The sequence below is a fragment of the Hyperolius riggenbachi genome, chromosome 10 (assembly GCF_040937935.1).
Source record: "Hyperolius riggenbachi isolate aHypRig1 chromosome 10, aHypRig1.pri, whole genome shotgun sequence".
Lineage (NCBI taxonomy): Eukaryota > Metazoa > Chordata > Amphibia > Anura > Hyperoliidae > Hyperolius > Hyperolius riggenbachi.
The window spans coordinates 59,834,926-59,853,391 of record NC_090655.1 but is presented as its reverse complement, the minus strand read 5'-3'; positions in this window follow the sequence as shown (position 1 = coordinate 59,853,391).

The following is an 18,466-nucleotide window of genomic DNA, read 5'->3' as shown; positions in this document are numbered from 1 at the left end:
CAGCGTGCGAACGACCTCCCGCAGCGGCAGTGTAGTAGTACACTAATCAATGACTGAGAACAATGTTCCGTTTCACAGATCAAAGTGCCTGTGGCATCAATGAGCTGTCGGTGATCATTGATAAAATGAAAGTGAAAGCATAAACACATTACTTCCTGTGTACAGAAATACAGTAAACTGGGGTCCAAATAGTAAAATTACACCCTAAAATACATTAAATTAAATAAAAATACATAAATCCCCATTAAAATTATAGCTATGTATATTTTTTTTTCTCTCCAGCCCATCTCAGGTTTCTTTTAAGGCCACTGGCTCCATAGCTGCCCCACTGGTTCTGGATCAGTAATTAAGACAGAAGATCAGTGTAACACAAGGGCAAATAACATTTTTTTAAGGAAAGTCCGTAATGGTTCCATCTATATTCCTCTCACTTCAGCTTTCGGTGCACATACTGAATATCATTCGAAATTTTTTGACAGCAAAACTCTGTTCTCTCAAATTTTTCCATAAAATTAAGTGATGACCCTTAAGGGGTCACTGTTGACATTACAGGATGTGAAAGTCGCCATGGTGTAAAAATTGGATGAGAATGAGACGTTGCTGAGTTATTAACACAGGAAGTGAAACTTGACCTGTCAAGAACCTAGATGTAACTGATGACGTTGACGGGGTGGCTTTTAACAGGACAGGATGTGAAACTCAGCAAGGTTAAACTTTAGATGGAACAGTGATGATATGAACAGTGTTTCATGAAGTTCAGGAAGAGCTAAAAATGTCCTTCAAGTAAACCTTAAAGTAAACTTCAACTTACCTTCAGAAAAGTGCTATTGACCGCCCCATACGCATCTAGAACCATCATATAGTTCCTCTCCTTCCTTCTCTCACATGACACCACTTGGCTCTAACTATTAGTACATGTTTCATTGTGGGGGGTGCACACAATCCAAAGAGTGAAGATTTGTGAGGTCTGTGGAGTGATGATAACTGTGCAGGGAAGGGAGATCTGCCACACCCCCTATGAGGAAACCTACAATGGATGGTTAAAGAGTAACTTTAATCCAGGACTGACACAAGCACAAGCTATTTTAACAATGGATCCACTGACATGTTGCTGGGTTTCCAAAAACACACTGAATAGGTAAGTTTTTGGAAATCGAGCCTTACTCAGCAAGAACACTGTCAGATTTTTCTGTCCAGAAGAAGGCCGTGCTAGGAACAGCTGAGATACTGTGTAGAACTACCAAACTTCTAGGCCTCTAGTAGAGGACCCAAGATTGATAGACACCAACTACTTACAGGGGTGAGAAGACATATTTTGTTTCAATATGCATATTTACAGGGAGAAGGAAAGAAAGGGAGAGTGGTGTACAAATCTGGGTTCTTCTCTTTTTAATAAAAACTAATTATACTTTTTGTTGCTGTTGCGCAGTCTTATTTCGTGTTTTAAGCCTGACAATAGGTGCACATATGTGTGTTATTTTCTCTGCTGGCGCCTCTTATCTCACAGTCTCATCTCAACTATGAAATCTCATTATAATGTGCACTAATAAAAGGCAAACCTTTAGCTAAACACACCCTGGTCAGTGTGACTAACAGGTACACGACAGAAAATGTATTGGAAGCTTGAGCAACAGGAATGCGCATATACACAATCAGAGCTTATTTTCTATCAATCAATAATAGTGTTATTTTATAGACAAGCTGCATATAGAATTCCAAGGAGACAGTGACCCAGGTACTTTTACCTAGGATGATGCTGGTGCCAGGCTTCTTAATTTTGCTCGCATGACCTTGGTGAAAACCCATAACAAGAAAGAGGCGGCATTCAACTGGCTGCAAAAGATGCTTTGTATGGTGGAACTGATACATTACGTTTCGCCTGTACACCTGATGAAGGACCAAGAGGGTCCGAAACATGTACCTGTTCCACAATACAAATCATCTATTGCAGCCAGTAGTGTGCCACCTCTTTTTTATGTTATTGGTATTTATGGACAGTTAGTTATGGTCAGTTAGTTATCCCTAAGCCGGGTCCTTCTAACAAATGGGATATTTAAATAGAATTTTCTAACATATTTGTTTTTTGGGTTCGGCCTTGTAATATTATGTGAGCAGAAAAATCTTGCTTTACTGTTGCAGTAAAGCCACGTACACATATTAGATGGTTGCCAATGGTCCCTGACCCCACCCAGGTCCATCAACAAAGAAATCAACCAAGTGCAGGCTAAGGGCATTGTTCTCCTACTCCCCTCCCATGCTCTGTGTGGCTCGATAATGCACGGCACCATCAACCTCCGCCCGGCCCTTCAACTCGACACATTGCTAACTCTGATGGCCCATACTCACGAGGGACTTTTGTCGCCCGTGAGTATGGGCCGTTGCACGCGCGCGCACCCCGAACTGTCGCCCGTCGCTCTTGTCGCCATGCGATTGAAAGTTTCAATCGCATGGCAACAGTCGCCGCCGCACCTCCGCCGCACCTGTCGCTAGTCCGCGTGAGTACGCGGACTAGCGACAGCAACCTCCATAGAGGTAAATGGAGCTTCCGGCGGGGGGAGGAGGAACGTCGGCGACAGCTTCCGTCTCGCCGCTGGTCCCTCTTCCGCGTGTGTACGCGGAGGGACCTGGAGAGAAGCCGTCGCCGGCCTGTCGCTAGCACGCTCACGTGTGCTGGCGACAGGCCACTTCTGCAGCCCGTGAGTACGGGCCATAAGGCTAGCACTGCATTTGTACAGCATTGTGTCCCAAGCTGTCACCTGCAGGATCGAGTCCCAACAGCAACTGTGCATGTGTAACGAGTCTTTAACATGACAAGAGCAAAGTCCCCAGACTTGGTGATTACTTGCAGAACCCAATTGGTCTCTATGGAGTTCTCTTATTCCGATGGTTGTTCACTGCCATGTCCTTTACCATGTTGTAACTGGCATCACTTATTGCTTGCATACATATAGCATTTGTTAACACATTATAACTGCAAGAATGTTTTTTTTTTTTTTTTTTTAAAGCGTGGGGAGCAGAAAACCAATCTTTCTGCCAACCAGCAAAAAAGAAAAAATAAGCAATTGCAAAGAGAAGTTTTTGGAAGTGACCATCACCCTTGAGAAGTTGAGTCCGCTGCTTTTTTTTAATTTATTGACTGCTTGACATGACATCAAACAAACACCGCTAATACCAGCCTGTATCGGCAAGATTCCCATGTTTTCCTGTAGGCATCATTTTCACTGACAGCATGTGACATGTTCTCAGCAAAGAAAATTCCTGGAAGATAAAACACGTGTTGGTTCTTAGACCAGCCGGCAAAGCTGTAAACACATTATTATTTTTGGTATCTAATTTCTTCCTGATTCAAAATAATAACAATAAATAAAGACAGTACTTCTTTAATAGCATTAAAAGGACAACTGAAGCAAGAGGGATATGGTGGCTACCATATTTATTTCCTTTTAAGCAATACCGGTTGAGTGGCGTCCTACTGATCCTCTTCCTCTAATACTTTTAGCCATAGACCCGGAACAAGCATGGAGCAAATCGGGTGTATCTGACAACATTGTCAGATCTGATAAGATTAGCTGCATGCTTGTTTCTGGTGTGATTCAGACACTACTGCAGATAAAGAGATCATCAGGGCTGCCATGCAACTGGTATTGTTTAGAAGGAAATAAATATGGCAGCCTCCATGTTCTTCTCACTTCAGTTGTCCTTTAAATCAGATAAACACTGTAATTTCTCGTTAAGTTTACCTTATATGGTATAGATCCACACTGGATTGGCGTAAATGATCTAACTGGGGGGAGGGTTGGGAATGCTTTCTTTGTTGTAAGAATGAATAGAAATGAAGAGCACCTGTCTAGGTTGCCTTGTGGATGATCCTGTTCTGTCTCTACCTCTCATCTACTCTTATCTCTCTTCCCCCCTCTCCCTCCAATCTCCCCTTTCTTTCTCACTCTGCTCTCTAATTCTTTTCTTCTCTACCTCTATTATTCTCGAGGCCGGATTTATACTTTTTGTGCCCCTAGGCCTAGCATGTAGTGGCTCCCCTTTCTTGTGCAGCAACGCCCCTCCCATGCCATATGCAGCCCCCTCTTCCATGTGTATCATCCATGTACTGCAGCCCTTCTCTTACATGAACAGCTCCTTGAGCATCAGTTTCCCTTTTTCATGTGTTGCTCCCAGTTTTCAGCCTCCTCTTTCATATGTAGCAGCCCCTCTTTCAAGTCCAGGTGTCCCCTTGTGCTGCAGCCGCCCAAGGCTTGGGCCTTTGTGGCCTTTCCAGAAATCCGGCCCCGATTATTCTCTCCCTCTTCTCTTTTCCTCTTTTCCCCCTCCCTCCCTTTGTCTATCTCATAAACATTATTTTCTGCTGTTTTAGAGCTACAGTGTAGAATAAATCATCTCACACTCTGACAGGTGAGGTATAAAACCTGTAATTTCCTACATAAAGGACAAGCCACATGCTGAGCCCTACAGTGGTCATACTGGCCGCTCCAGCTGCTTCAACCCCTGAAACACACAGACTGTAATGAAACTATGAAACTAAAAGCTGAATTTGAGGGGTTCTGACCCAGCAGCCAGTGCTAAGTATCCCTCATTAATAAGCTGTCTGGGGCTTGTTGAGTGATTTGGACGCCGTGTGGGATCCGATATCCACAGGAGAAGCGCATTATGATCTCATCTAGACCTGACTAATTAACAGAAGGGGACTAATTAATTCTGAGCAGTGCAGTAAATGTCACACTTCAGATCCGTCTGGGATGTCATGGAACGCTTATAAATTAAAATCAAATTTGCTGAAAGACTTCCAGGGTTTGGCAGCTGAGAACCATTTGAGTAGCAGAGTATCTGGTCCCTGCCATGCACGGTACCAGTGTCACTGCCAGGGGATTCTTTAATTTCCAGAGGTTAGATAGTCCTGGCATTTTACCCTGCAAATGCATTAAGTGGTTTCCACTCTCGCATTGCAGACCTTAACCTATTTTGGTTCCTGGACGTAGAATCTACGTCCAGGAACCATGCGCGCTACCGCGCGCTCCTGCGGCCGATCGCGCGCATGCACAAGCACTCCCGGCCGCGGATTCGGTAGCCAGGCAATCAGTGAATTGGGCTATGGTGCCTGATCACTGATTGCTCTCCCCCGCTGAAAAAGCGACAGCTTCTCTCGGAAGCTGTGCTTTTTCTGGCTGTCACCTCCCCCATGCGTCGCTCTAAGCGTGTGTTACGCTTAGAGTGACGTCATGTAAACAAACTCATGGCCGCAATCTTGTGGCCAAAAAGTAATACTACAACTGAAAGTAAAAAAAAATAAAAATTAACACACATTTACATTATAAATCTATTGTTTACCTCCCACCCTCCCAAAACTACCCAAATAAAATGTTTACTATAAAAAAAAACAAAAACATTACAATAAAAAAAAAAAACATGTAAATATTTACCTAAGGGTCTAAACTTTTTAAATATCAATGTAAAGATGAAATATTTCTATATTTTTTTATTTTAAACTTGTAAATAGTGATAGATGCAAAATGGAAAAAATGCACCTTTATTTCCAAATAAAATATTGTCGCCATACATTGTGATAGGGACATAATTTTAACTGTGTAATAACCGGGACATATGGGCAAATACAATACGTGAGTTTTAATTATGGAGGCATGTATTATTTTAAAACTATATTGGCTGAAAACTGAGAAATAATGAATTTTTCCATTTTTTTCTTATTCTTCCTGTTAAAATGCATTTATAGTAAAGTGGCTCTTAGCAAAATGTACCCCCCAAAGAAAGCCTAATTGGTGGCGGAAAAACAAGATATAGATCAGTTCATTGTGATAAGTAGTGATAAAGTTATAGGCTAATGAATGGGAGGTGAACATTTCTCACGTGAAAACGACGGAACGCGAATGGGTTAAGTCCCAAGTCAGTTACCAGCCAGGATATACTAGAAAGTCATGTGGTGGCGCCCTTAATGATATGTCACTAAGAATTGTTACATAGGTGAGAAATGTAATGTCTTACCTTCTCAGAAGAACAAACCATTAGTTATGGAAAAAGTATCTTTATTCATGCACTACAGACAAGCGTTTCACGGGTCTTGGCCTGCTTTCTCAGGTCAATACAAGTGCCTGCAAAATATTTGCTCAAGAGCATTTGCGACTAAAATGACTAATTTTAGGTGCCCACGATCGTGACCGAAATCAGGGGCATTTCTAGGTTCCTGGGAGATCCGGGGCACCCCTGGGCACCAAGAGGGAATAAGTGTGCGGCGTGTGCAGCGCTGTGAAAAATGGGCGTGGTCATGGCACGTAAAGTGGGCATGGTCGTAGGTGGGGCCAAATATACATGAACATAGCAGTGGCTTAACTTAAATATATTCAATAGGCAGTATTTCACATATTTATATAAGCATATAATGAGAAGTAAAGAATAGATTGACTCTTGGGTGCATGTGAAAAAAGTAGAAAAAAGCATTTATTATAGTTAGACCAATATCCAAAAACACATAAATAATTGTTTAAAAATCACCAAACAGCATTATTAAGCACAAGTAAGTACATTATGCTGGGGTATACTGGAGCCAAGGAGACCGGGAGGGGGGGCTGCAGTCCCGATGCCCCCAAGTCTAAGAGAACTGACCGATCTAAATATGTACAGTCTCTGGTGACGACCAGCTTAATCTCAAACAGTTTTCTCCGCTAGTTATATTTATATAAGCCCCTCATCTGGCTTCTGTCTTGTCTTCGGCTGGCTGGCCTGTGCGCTGTACTCAGCTGGCGGTTATGCTGGGCTGCCTGGCTGGTGGTTATGCTGTGCTGTACTATGCTGGCCTGGCTGGTGGTGATGCTGTGCTGGCCTTGCTGACGGTGATGCTGTGCCAGCTTGGCTGGAGGTGATGTTGAGCAGGCCTGGCTTTGCTAGGTGACTTGCTGAGGGCTTTGCTGGGCTGGGCAATTTGCTGGTGGCATTTTGGGGGGCTTTGCTGGGCTGGGGGCTTTACTAGGCTTTGCTTGTCTGTAGATAGGTAGGTGCCTCAAGTATAGGTTAGATAGGTATGTTCCCTCAGTATATGTTAGATAGGTAGGTGCCTCCAGTATAGGTTAGATAGGTAGGTGCCTCCAGTATAGGTTAGATAGGTGGGTGCCCCCAGTGTAGGTTAGATAGGTAGCTGCTCCCAGCATAGGATAGATAGGTAGCTGCCCCCAGCTTAGGTTAGATAGGTAGCTGCCCACAGCTTAGGTTAGATAGGTAGCTGCCCCCAGCTTAGGTTAGATAGGTAGCTGCCCCCAGCGTAGGTTAGATAGGTAGCCGCCCCCAGCGTAGGTTAGATAGGTCCTAGGTTCTCAACGTGTGGTACGCGTACCCCAGGGGGTACTTCTGATGGTTTCAGGGGGTACTCAGGCTTGATATACTTAACCAAGAATAACAAATTTAGAGTTTTAGAAAATGATAAAACTTATCTAAACAACACCAAATTAGTGTTTTAGCTGATTGAAAGCAATAGTAAAAGCTTGGAAATGGTTTAGAACCAATTATCATGTACTACTATTAAAGAGAACCCGAGGTGGGTTTGAAGAATATTATCTGCATACAGAGGCTGGATCTGCCTATACAGCCCAGCCTCTGTTGCTATCCCAAACCCCCCTAAGGTCCCCCTGCACTCTGCAATCCCTCATAAATCACAGCCACGCTGCTGACAAACAGCTTGTCAGAGCTGGCTGTGTTTATCTCTATAGTGTCAGTCTGCTGCTCTCCCCGCCTCCTGCAGAACTCCAGTCCCCGCCTGCATCCCTTCCCTCTCTACTGATTGGAGGGAAGGGACGGGGGCAGGGACCGGAACTATGCAAGAGGCGGGGGAACAGCTGAGACTGACACTACAGATGTAAACACAGCCTCACACCACGGCTGTGATTTATGAGGGATTGCAGAGTGCAGGGGGACCTTAGTGAGGTTTGGGATAGCAACAGAGGCTGGGCTGTATAGGCAGATCCAGCCTCTGTATGCAGATAACATTCTTTAAACACACCTCGGGTTCTCTTTAAATATATATTTGTCAAGGGGTACTTGTGATAATGTTTACTATTCTAGGGGGTACTTGGAGAGTACAGGGTTTTAAAAGGGGTACGAACCAATGAAATGTTGAGAAACACTGAGATAGGTAGCTTCCCCCAGTGTAGGTGAAATAGGTAGCTCCGCCAGCGTAGGTGAGATAGGTAGCTGCCTAAAGCGTAGGTGAGATAGGTAGCTGCCCCCAGCGTAGGTGAAATAGGAAGCTTCCCCTAGGGTAGATTAGATAGGTAGCTGTCCCCAATGTAGGAGGCGGGTGTAAGGAGGCGGAGCGGCGGGGAGGAGGGGGAGCGGGCAGTTAAAAACTCCCCTCCGATCGCAGCCTCCACCTTCTTCCGGCTTCCTCCCCTGGCGTAGTTCACATTGATAACAGCTATAACCAAGGTGACGGACGTCGGGGAGGAAGTCGGAAGAAGCAGGAGGCTGCGATTGGAGGTGAGTTTTTAATTGCCCTCCCCCCCCGCTGCTCCGCCCCGTGCCCCCCTCCTGTCAATCAATCGATCCGGGGCAACATGGCAACAGGTTTCAGGCCGGTGCCCTGGATCAAAGGCCCTAGCGACGCCTCTGCATATCTTTAAGGGCACCTCCACCAGAGTTTCTAGTATAGTCCATATCCCATAGTCACGTGGACCTTAAGCCACACGAGGCACAAATGTCTCACAAGAGACAAAAAAAAGCAGCGACAGTTCGTCGCCAGGTAGGTCCCTCTGTGCAGCAGCTGTACACACGGCGCACAGAGGGACAGAGATGCGGTGGAAGCTGTCGCTGAAGGTTCCTCCCCCCCACCGGAAGCTCCATACATTGTGTATGGGTTGCTGTCGCTAGTCCGCATACACACGCAGTACGCGTGGCGGACTAGCGAAAGTTGCGGCGAAGTTGCAGCTACAGCTGTTGCCGGCGATTGGCCACGTCAATCACCTGGCGACAGCTCTGACTGGCGACGGTTCGCGCCTCATACACACGGGGGACCTGTCGCCGCAACATGCGCGTGCCACGTGTTTGTGGCTACAGTTGTGCCCTGTGTGTATGAGCCATAAGTGTCCTCAGAACTTATCTAAGAGTGTGACGACTGACCAGCATCTGCACCAACAGACCTGGGATACTGAGCGGGGTTGTTTATATTTCTGCAGGCTACCTAGTAGGAGTGCAATTTGGTCTTAGGACAAAGGGAAGTGGCCTAAGGTAGCGCATATGCTTGGATGTTACAGGTAACCATCAAGGATTGATACTCTTTCGACCAGCCAGGTTATGTCCAGAACTATAGTCTGTAACACTTCTTTTGTCCCATGTGTTGGGTGTGATGCACAGCATCTACTGTTGCCCATAGTGCTTGGGACCGACTACTAGGGTAAGAATTCCAGGCATAAATGTCAAAGATGTGTTACTAGGTTACAGCTGAGCGAAGTGTACAGTTGCCATGGATGGGAGAGGAGGAACAATGGCCTGGTACATACTGTAATGGTGCAGCTTCTGGTGGGCAGGGTATAGAGCAGAACAATGCAGTCAAGTGTTGCTGTCTCTTATAGAACTATCGTGCCAGATCTTTAAGTGACTTTTGAGGGACAGCTCTACACACGCTGGATACTTAGCCAAGACATCCCTGAATGGCTAACTCGGCCTAGTCTCAACTGGAGTGTTACAGTGTATATAGGTTTGCTCTGTATAAGTGGACAACACACAGTAGCACTTCTCTTTTTCTGTACTATTAACAAGATGACAGATGATTGCATTACAGCGGTTATGGAGGTGTGTTTAGCTTACAGGGACAACAAAGGATGATTTGCATATTCAGCAGGGATACACGTTAGAGCTCACTCCAACCTCAATACTCACATATACCTTTTGTTTTAAGGGAAACGTCTGTTTTTTTAAATTGAAAAACTCCATTCCCTTCATTCATTGGGTGTGTGTACCGGGTTTTAGGGTGGGTCCAGTTTGATTGTCCAATTTTGACAGTTCCATGTAGTATGGAAGCTTACCTATACAATCTATTCTGTGTGGCTCATATTGTGGTGTAACAGAGTGAGATGTCGTGACCTTGGTCCTTGTATTATGGTCTATGCATTGTGGGAAATAACGGCTTTTTGCAACTGCCAAGCAAGCAATATCTCCCTCTGTGCATAGAACTCTCAGTCAATGAACATTTTGTACAGATATAAATTAATATTGTAAAAAGTAAACAATTGTATTCATTATGTTAATTTCACTACAGTACAGTACCAGAGACGTTTTATACATACCTGGGTAGGTCCAGATTTACATCTCAGGAGCCTATAGGCACAGATGTCCTTGCACACTAGACTTTTCGCCCTCCATGAACCCACAAACCACCGCTGAACACTGCAAGTGTGCTGGCTGGCCCAGCTGTAACTTCTCCCTTACTTCCCTTGCCCATCATAGGTAGCTATAGGTGCCCCTTAGTATTAGGTAGCCAGAAAGTAGACTTCTGAAGTCCCCCGAGGTGGACAATTCCAATAGGGGAGCTTCAGCTACAACGAGGGCACTGGGACAGGAGAGGGAAGGCTCTTTAGGACCCAGAGCCTTCCTTCTCTTTAGGGCCGGTTCACACGGGCGCTTGTCGGCGATTACCGGTAAGCGCCCGGACTCGCCGGCTAAATGTTCCCATTCAAGTGAATGGGAGCGTTTAGCATCACAGGGTTACCGCTGATTACCGTCAATTGCGCAAACGTGGCATTCTTATCCCTTTTAACCGTGTCGTTTCAGGTAACCCTAGAAGCTGCATATGGCTTTTAGGGTCCATCCACCGCCGCGTCTTCATGTTTCCTTGCGGGGCCGAAAACCGATGATCGTGATAGCCCGGCACCTCCCCCGAATGTGACGATGAAGAACGGAAGGCCAGAGGACGCCGCCAAGCGCCCTTAGGTAAGTATCTGGCTGATTTTTTGGGGCAAAAAAAAATGCCACAAATTGTCACTCAAGACAGTACTTAATTTGTCTTAAAATATTGTACCGTAACCCACGGTTTATTCTTAGTAACTTAATAACCATCTGTATAGTGTTACTACTCTAACTATATGCTTTATATAATCTCCAATATCTGCCCTTATGTCTAGTTAGCCATGTGAGGTTCCTCTAGTTGGGAACTTGCATATACTTTTTTTTCCTCAAGCTTCCAAAATTGCTGCTGTGTGTCACATGACCCTTCCTTAGAGATCCGCTCGCCATCGCTGCTTACAATCCGTGTCAGGGCACAGGTCGTGTGACAGTTAGCTGCGGTAGCTGGTTCCAGCTTGTTCCAGCTGCTTACACTTGATGGCCCGGCACAGTCCGCGCTGTTTGCTCAGAGATATTATATAAGCATTTGTTTAGCTAATGGAACAAATAGATTCACTGAAGCTTTCCATATGTGTGACAAGACGGCGTAGACGGAATGACCGCAGATAAGCTGCGTCTATTCTTACCAGTAATATTCCTTGTCACGATCCAGAATGATGCCCTCCTGAGTCCTGACACGTTTGTTATGTTATGCTGTGAGCTTGTTATCACTATATTATATGATATTATTTATCGCTCACAAAAGAAGCAATTTTCACAGCTTGTTAGGGCTATTCGGTCAGCAGGAGGAAGTTAAACCGTTATGAGCGGACTCTGTGTGGCTGTCATCTCTTTTTACTGCTATTTTACACGTTTTGAACGTGAACTGCCACTGGTATTACACAAAAAAACTATTCTATACATATAGTGTACAGTAAAAACTCCAGATAAAGTCAGCTTCACGTATAGGCAACCCTCTAACTTCTGACTCTTTTAAGTCCCAAAAAAATGTACGTAACTATAAGTTGTTACAAAAATATCTAGCCATGCTCTCCCTATACCTGATGTCCGTTCCCCCAACAAGTATAGTCCTGTTCTCCAAAAACAAGTATAATCCTGTTCCCTCAAATCAAGTATAGTCATGCTCCCCAAAAGCAAATATAGACCTGTTCTCTCAAAACAAGTGTAGTCATGTTCCCCTGAAAACAAGTATAGCTAAACCAGCATATACTCACATCATTCTCTTGAGGCATCCTTTTCTGAACCCAGGTCCCCTAGCAAGGATTTTACATACCCCTCAGAGACACGTGCCTCCTAAACTTTGACTTAGCAGGGTAATCAAGGATACTGTGATGGTGTGGAGAGCATTGCGGAAGTTGTTTTCTGTTCCTCAGCAGGTGTCAAAATATATGCCTTTATGGGGAAATCCAGGTTTTCCAGCCAGTTTGGCGCATGGCGGATTTTTGGTCTGGCAGGACAAGGGAGTGGAGCGCTTGGGACAACTCTGTGACCTACAGGGAGGTAGGTTATTGTCTTTTCTGAGCATTAGGTCCAAATGTAATATCCCTAGGAAACATTTCCTGTATTATGGTCAACGAAGGTCCTACATATCGAGTAAGCTTAAAGGGAATCCGAGCACCTCTCATGGGTATGCCTTCAAAGAGACTCCGACCAGTACTGCAAAGTACTTAAAGATGCATACCTCTCTGTAGCTTGTGCTCTCCTCTTTCATTTGATGCCTGAATTGCCATCCTACACCAAATAGTGTTTGTTCAATTTCAATGTAAAAATCACTGCTGCCATCTTGGCTACGTTATAACTTCCGGGTCACCCCTGTTTTCTCTGTTAGAGAAGTGCATTACTGAATAAAGCAGGAAGAGGAAGTGACACGCATGGCCATCGCAAGATTCTCCTCCAGAGGGGTCATAACATGACTTTGTTGGAAATCGTCTGGCTTAAAGGCATGCCCATGAGAAGCGCTGGGAGTCCGAGTGCCTTCAATGATATTTCTGTGGTGGCTTCCTTGAATCCTTTTGATAATTTTCTTTCCCCTCAGGTATCTCGACTATCACTATCTACTATTCATGCTGAGCTACTACAGATTAAAATCTCAGCCAAAGCCTAGAATAATCTTTCTAGGTGGGCTAAAGATATTCCAGAATCCAGGGGAAGGTTGGAGGGAATCAAAGCTCAAGTTACTCCACAGAGCAAAGTATCCGTTTAATATCAGATACAAATATCCTCCCCATATTACTTGCCAAAGTGTCCCAAGTGTAACCTTTCTGATGCTGATTTATTTCATTGTCTATGGTTGTGCCCAGTGATTGGGACGTTTTGGTATATAGTGCTTGCTTATATTGAGTCAAAATGTAACCCACAGCTGGATACATCTCCGCTACTGCTCTTATTTAATTATGTTGAGCCCACATCTCAATCTAGTGAAAGGCAGGCTTTCTCTAAGCCTTTCCCAAGTAAACGGGCGCATTTGATATTTATTGCCTCCCGCAAAGTGATATTTAAAGGATACCTGAAGGACGTGTGACATGAGGAGATAGACGTGTATGTACAGTGCCTAGCACACAAATAACTAGGCTGTGTTCCTTTTTTTTCTTTCTCTGCCTGAAAGAGTTAAATATCAGGTATGTAAGTGGCTGACTCAGTCTTGACTCAGGCAGGAAGTGACTACAGTATGACCCTAACTGATAAGAAATTCCAACATTTTCCTAGCAGAAAATGGCTTCTGAGAGCAGGAAAAAGATAAAAAGGGTCAATAGTTAATAGATTTTAGCTCTGGCATACTTCAATGCATTCTCATTGAGCAAAAACAATAAAACAGTTAAAACTTAAAAAGTAGATTTAAACATAAAATAAAACTGTGGAATATCGTTAAAAGTCATTTTTAGGAGAAGGAAGATAGATACAATCGTTTATTTCATTAGTTTATTTTCGCTTCGGGTGTCCTTTAAGGGTGAATTGACTCACCTCTTTCACCAGGATAAACTAGAGGCCATCATTCATAATGCCAAAAAGAACGGCAGTTTCTTACAAAAATGGAGGCTTATGGTTCTAGCTTCGCGTACAAGGAGAGAGATATGTAACCTGATGTAACATTTTAAGTACACCAAGTGGTAACTGGTGGAAAAACTCAAGGGAAAGTTGGGAAGATTGGAAATGTCTTAGGTCATGATATTATTACTAGGAAACCCCGAGATGACAGGTGGCGGGTTTGAAGGAGAGTGTTTGGGTTGGGGGGTGTTAAAGGGGTATTGTTTGTCGGCATTATGTTATACCATACTGGGCATTGTTCTTGTACAATGAGCCTGATTCACTAAACCGTGATAACTCATATCACGGACATTTTCGCGCGCATTTCCGCGTTTGCACGGGATCATGAATTTTCTCGCGCAATCAAGAATTTTCACGTGAAAATGTGATCTTTTTTGAGCGAAAATGTGCGATTCTGTGCGAAAACTCACTATTGCGATTGTGAAAATGCGCGTGAAAACGGCCATGATATGAGTTATCACTGTTTAGTGAATCAAGCCCTATGTATGATGTAATGATGATTTGGAAACCTTGCTGTAGACATTATTATTATTATATTTTTTTTTTCATTGATAAGCTGCGAAAAACAATAAAAAAGTATAGCCATGTTCCCCCAAATCAAACATAGCTTAATCCTGCCACAAGTATACTTGTGCTCACACAATTACTGCCATGTCCCCTTACAAGTATTTCCACGTTCTTCCACAATTTTAGTCATAGCCTCACAAGTGTAGTTATGTGCCCCCACAATTATAGTCCTGTCCTTACACAAGTATAGCTATGTCCCCCCAAAACACTTCCTCCTTCCGGGTTGAAGGAGGAAGTGTTTGAAGTCACGTGAGCGCCGAGTGGAACGCATCGTGGGAGGCGCCGAGGGACGGCCGGAAAAGACGTCAGAAGGGTAAGCTTGATCCCCCGCCCAGCCCGTCGCACAGCACAGCAGTACTGGGTGTCATCCGGATAACTACTATCCGGATCACCCGAAGATGAATTTAAGCCCATGCTTGCCCGCCGCTGCCCAGACACTGCCCGGACTTAGATTTAAAGTGGAGGGGAGCGCAGAGGGGAGAGCCCCGAGGTGAGGGGGGGGGGGGGACCGTCCGCCCTCCCCGCCGAATTGCTGCATGGCTTTCCCCTCATGCAGCGTCCCCTCCAACCCCCGCAAAACGGCCCCGGGCCCCAGGGGGGAGGGGGGAGGGGGGGAGGCCCCCCCCTCCACGGGAGCAGGGGCTGCAGGCCCTATTGTTACGCCAGTGACCATGACCTTTCCCTGTAACACGTTGCCACCATGCTCCAACCCTTTAGCAAGTGTGTCCACCAGGACCTTTCCCTGTAACACGTTGCCACCATGCTCCAACCCTTTAGCAAGTGTGGCCACCATGACCACTACCCCATAACCATGCAGCCACCATGCCACAACTTGTAACCAATTTGTCCACAACAGTACCTGATTGTAGGGAGAACCTATATTGGAAGGGGAGTAAGACAATGGAGCCTAGGAACTTCCTGCAGCTGCATTGGCTTCTTTCCCAACAGTTATGCCTTTGGCGGGAGCCCTGATCAGGGAGATCGATGTAGACAGGAAGAGAGGCAGGCAAACAGCGACAAAGGTATGGTCAAAGGAAGTACTGAGCACCAGCCATGTCCCTCCCATATCCCCAATAATGTATCTGTACAAAAACAGAATACATTACCTCTCTTACTTCCACCAAGAATGTCCAGTGCATGGGCTCCTCCAAGGTGTGGCATTCCTGCCACACGCATTTCTTCCACAGACATTAGTATGCCCCTCCCAGCGGCTGGATCTATTTAAACATTTGTGCATGGACGCAGTATCAGGGGCGTGGTATAATCATGTCACTCTGTAGAGACGGCCAATGAGATGCAAATAAGTTCTGCTTGCATTCAAATTTTATGTACATTGTATGCAGCTTGAACATGGACCAATCACAAATGACAGGAAGTTATAATGATTGGTCCAGTTTCAAGCTGCATACAATTTACATAAAACATTTGATTGCAAGAAGAACTTATTTGCATCTCATGGACGGTAGACAACCTCTGCTCTACTTGTTGTACAGTGCAGAGGCTGCCTTCCTTTACGGTAGCCTAAGCACTATGTACTGCTGGTAGAAGACAAAAAAAAGTAAAAGTAATCTGCACTACCTTCTAAGGCACTATTGCTGGTGAAAGCGTACATAAGTCTGCACTACATTATATGGATACATTATGGTCAGTAATTACATAGCTACCAACTGTCCCTCTTTTGGAGGGACAGTCCCTCTTTGGGAGCCCTGTCCCTCTGTCCCTCTTTCCCCCTCATTTGTCCCTCTTTCAGGACTTTGTCCCTCTTTCTATGTGAATATTTGTATTTCTCTACTGAAAAATGTGTTTGATTGACTCTGAACTTTATTCCCATCCTTTAAATTGATATATTACTAATTGTAAAATGTTAATATGATGGAAAATGAATCAGGATAGAAAGGACCAGTGTGGTTTGAGTTCTAAAACAACACATTTTTGTTATGAAATCTTGATGGTATGCGTGACTAGGGGTGTGATGGGGGCGTGATCAGGGGTGTGGCAGGGGTGTGGCTTAAGTGTCCCTCTTCCTCATCTCAAAAAGTTGGGAGGTATGGTAATTATATTCCCACAGAAGGTGGAATATGACTTTAGTTTAACTATAGGTTTTTTCTAATCTGCTTGCCTGCATCACTCTGCATAGGGGAAATAAAGTCAGGTTTTATTTTTGATATTCAGTGTGCTGTGAACTTTTGTGAATTGGCCTCTTTACTGCAGTTCAAAGCATTCTGGGATTGTCTACCCGTGTGATTAGGGTCCTGATCTGATTTTCTCGTATATTTATACTCATCAGTTTTAAATGCCAGCCGCTATATATATCTGCAAACTTCTAATGTATATCCTGGAGCTCATTGCTTGTTTTGCTCTTACACTGAGAGACCTAATGGGGGTTGCTTGTTCTTTATTAAATTATTGAATTCTGAATTATTGAATGCTGAAAGATACCGAAAGGTTATGTAACTTACCGTACGCTTATGCATTTCTTTGTACACGGTACCGTCAGGGGAGTAGCTAAAAATAATAGGGCCCCATAGCAAAATTTTGATTAAGCTCCCCACCCCCAATTTTTTTTAAGGTACCTATGTGCCACTTAGCCTCCAGTTTAGGGGCGTACGTACGAAAAGGGCGTCGGGAAAAAAGGGCGCGTGGTATAAACGATAAATGGAAATATCGTTCATAGAAATATTGTGTAGAATTTCGTTTATAAATAGTGTTTTAAGAATTTATAAATCACTAAATAATGTGTATGAGATCGGCAATTCTTAAAACGTTAATCTTCCCTGTTTGTAAAGTGAAACTTATATTTACGTTTATTAAAAACCCTCCCTGTACCTATCCCTAACCCCTAGACCCCCCTGTTGGTGCCTAAACCTAAGACCCCCCAGTTGGTGCCTAAACCTAAGACCCCCCAGTTGGTGCCTAAACCTAAGACCCCCCTGTTGGTGCCTAAACCTAAGACCCCCCTGTTGGTGCCTAAACCTAAGACCCCCCAGTTGGTGCCTAAACCTAAGACCCCCCAGTTGGTGCCTAAACCTAAGACCCCCCAGTTGGTGCCTAAACCTAAGACCCCCCAGTTGGTGCCTAAACCTAAGACCCCCCTGTTGGTGCCTAAACCTAAAACCCCCTATGGATAATAATGTTTTACAGACATTAATAAATAAAAAATGTAAAGAAAAAAATGTAAATTTTTTTTTTGGGTGGATAATAATGTTTTAGAAATGTTTTAGAAATAGTGATTTAGTATCTTCATAAACGTTATTCGTCACGGGCTCATTTTGTAAACTTAAATCATCACAAACATAGTTATAAATCCTTAAAAATCTCCGGGCGCCGTTATAAATCCTTAAAAATCTCCGGGCGCCGTTTGTTAAAACGTTAATAATCTCCGGCGCCTTTTTTTCCCTGTTCAGCGCCCATTAAACGATATTTATAATGGAAGTGAATGGGGCGCCCTTTTTGTCCACTTGTCTCATGCGCCCAAATCTACTGCTTCCGTTTAGGGAGCTAGAGATACCTCCCAGTATTAGGTCACCCCCAGTGTAGGTGGAAACATTAGTAACCAGAGGTACCTGCAGTATGCGTAGCTAGAGGGCCCCCCTGGCATATGACAAGTGTGCGTGCAGGGGAGAGGGAGAAGTCAATGAGGGTGCTGGGGGAGGGATAGGCTAGTGAGGATGTTGGATGGGGTAGAGGTCAATGAGGCTGCTGGGGAGGGAGAGAACAGTGTGGGTGCTGGGGAAGGGAGGTCAGTGAGGGTGCTGGGGTAGGGATAGGCCAGTGAGGATGTTGGGGGAGGGAGTGGTACTTGATGGTGCAGGGAGGGGAGAGGTTGCTAGGGAAGAGGTCAGTGATGGTGCTGGGAGAGGGTGGTGAGGGTGCTGGGGGAGGGAGTGGTCAATGAGGGTGCTGGAGGATAGAAAGATCGGTGTAGGTGCAGGGGAGAAAGAAGTCAGTGAGTGTGCTGGGGAAGGGAGAACTTAGTGAGGGTACTGGGAGAGGTCAGTGT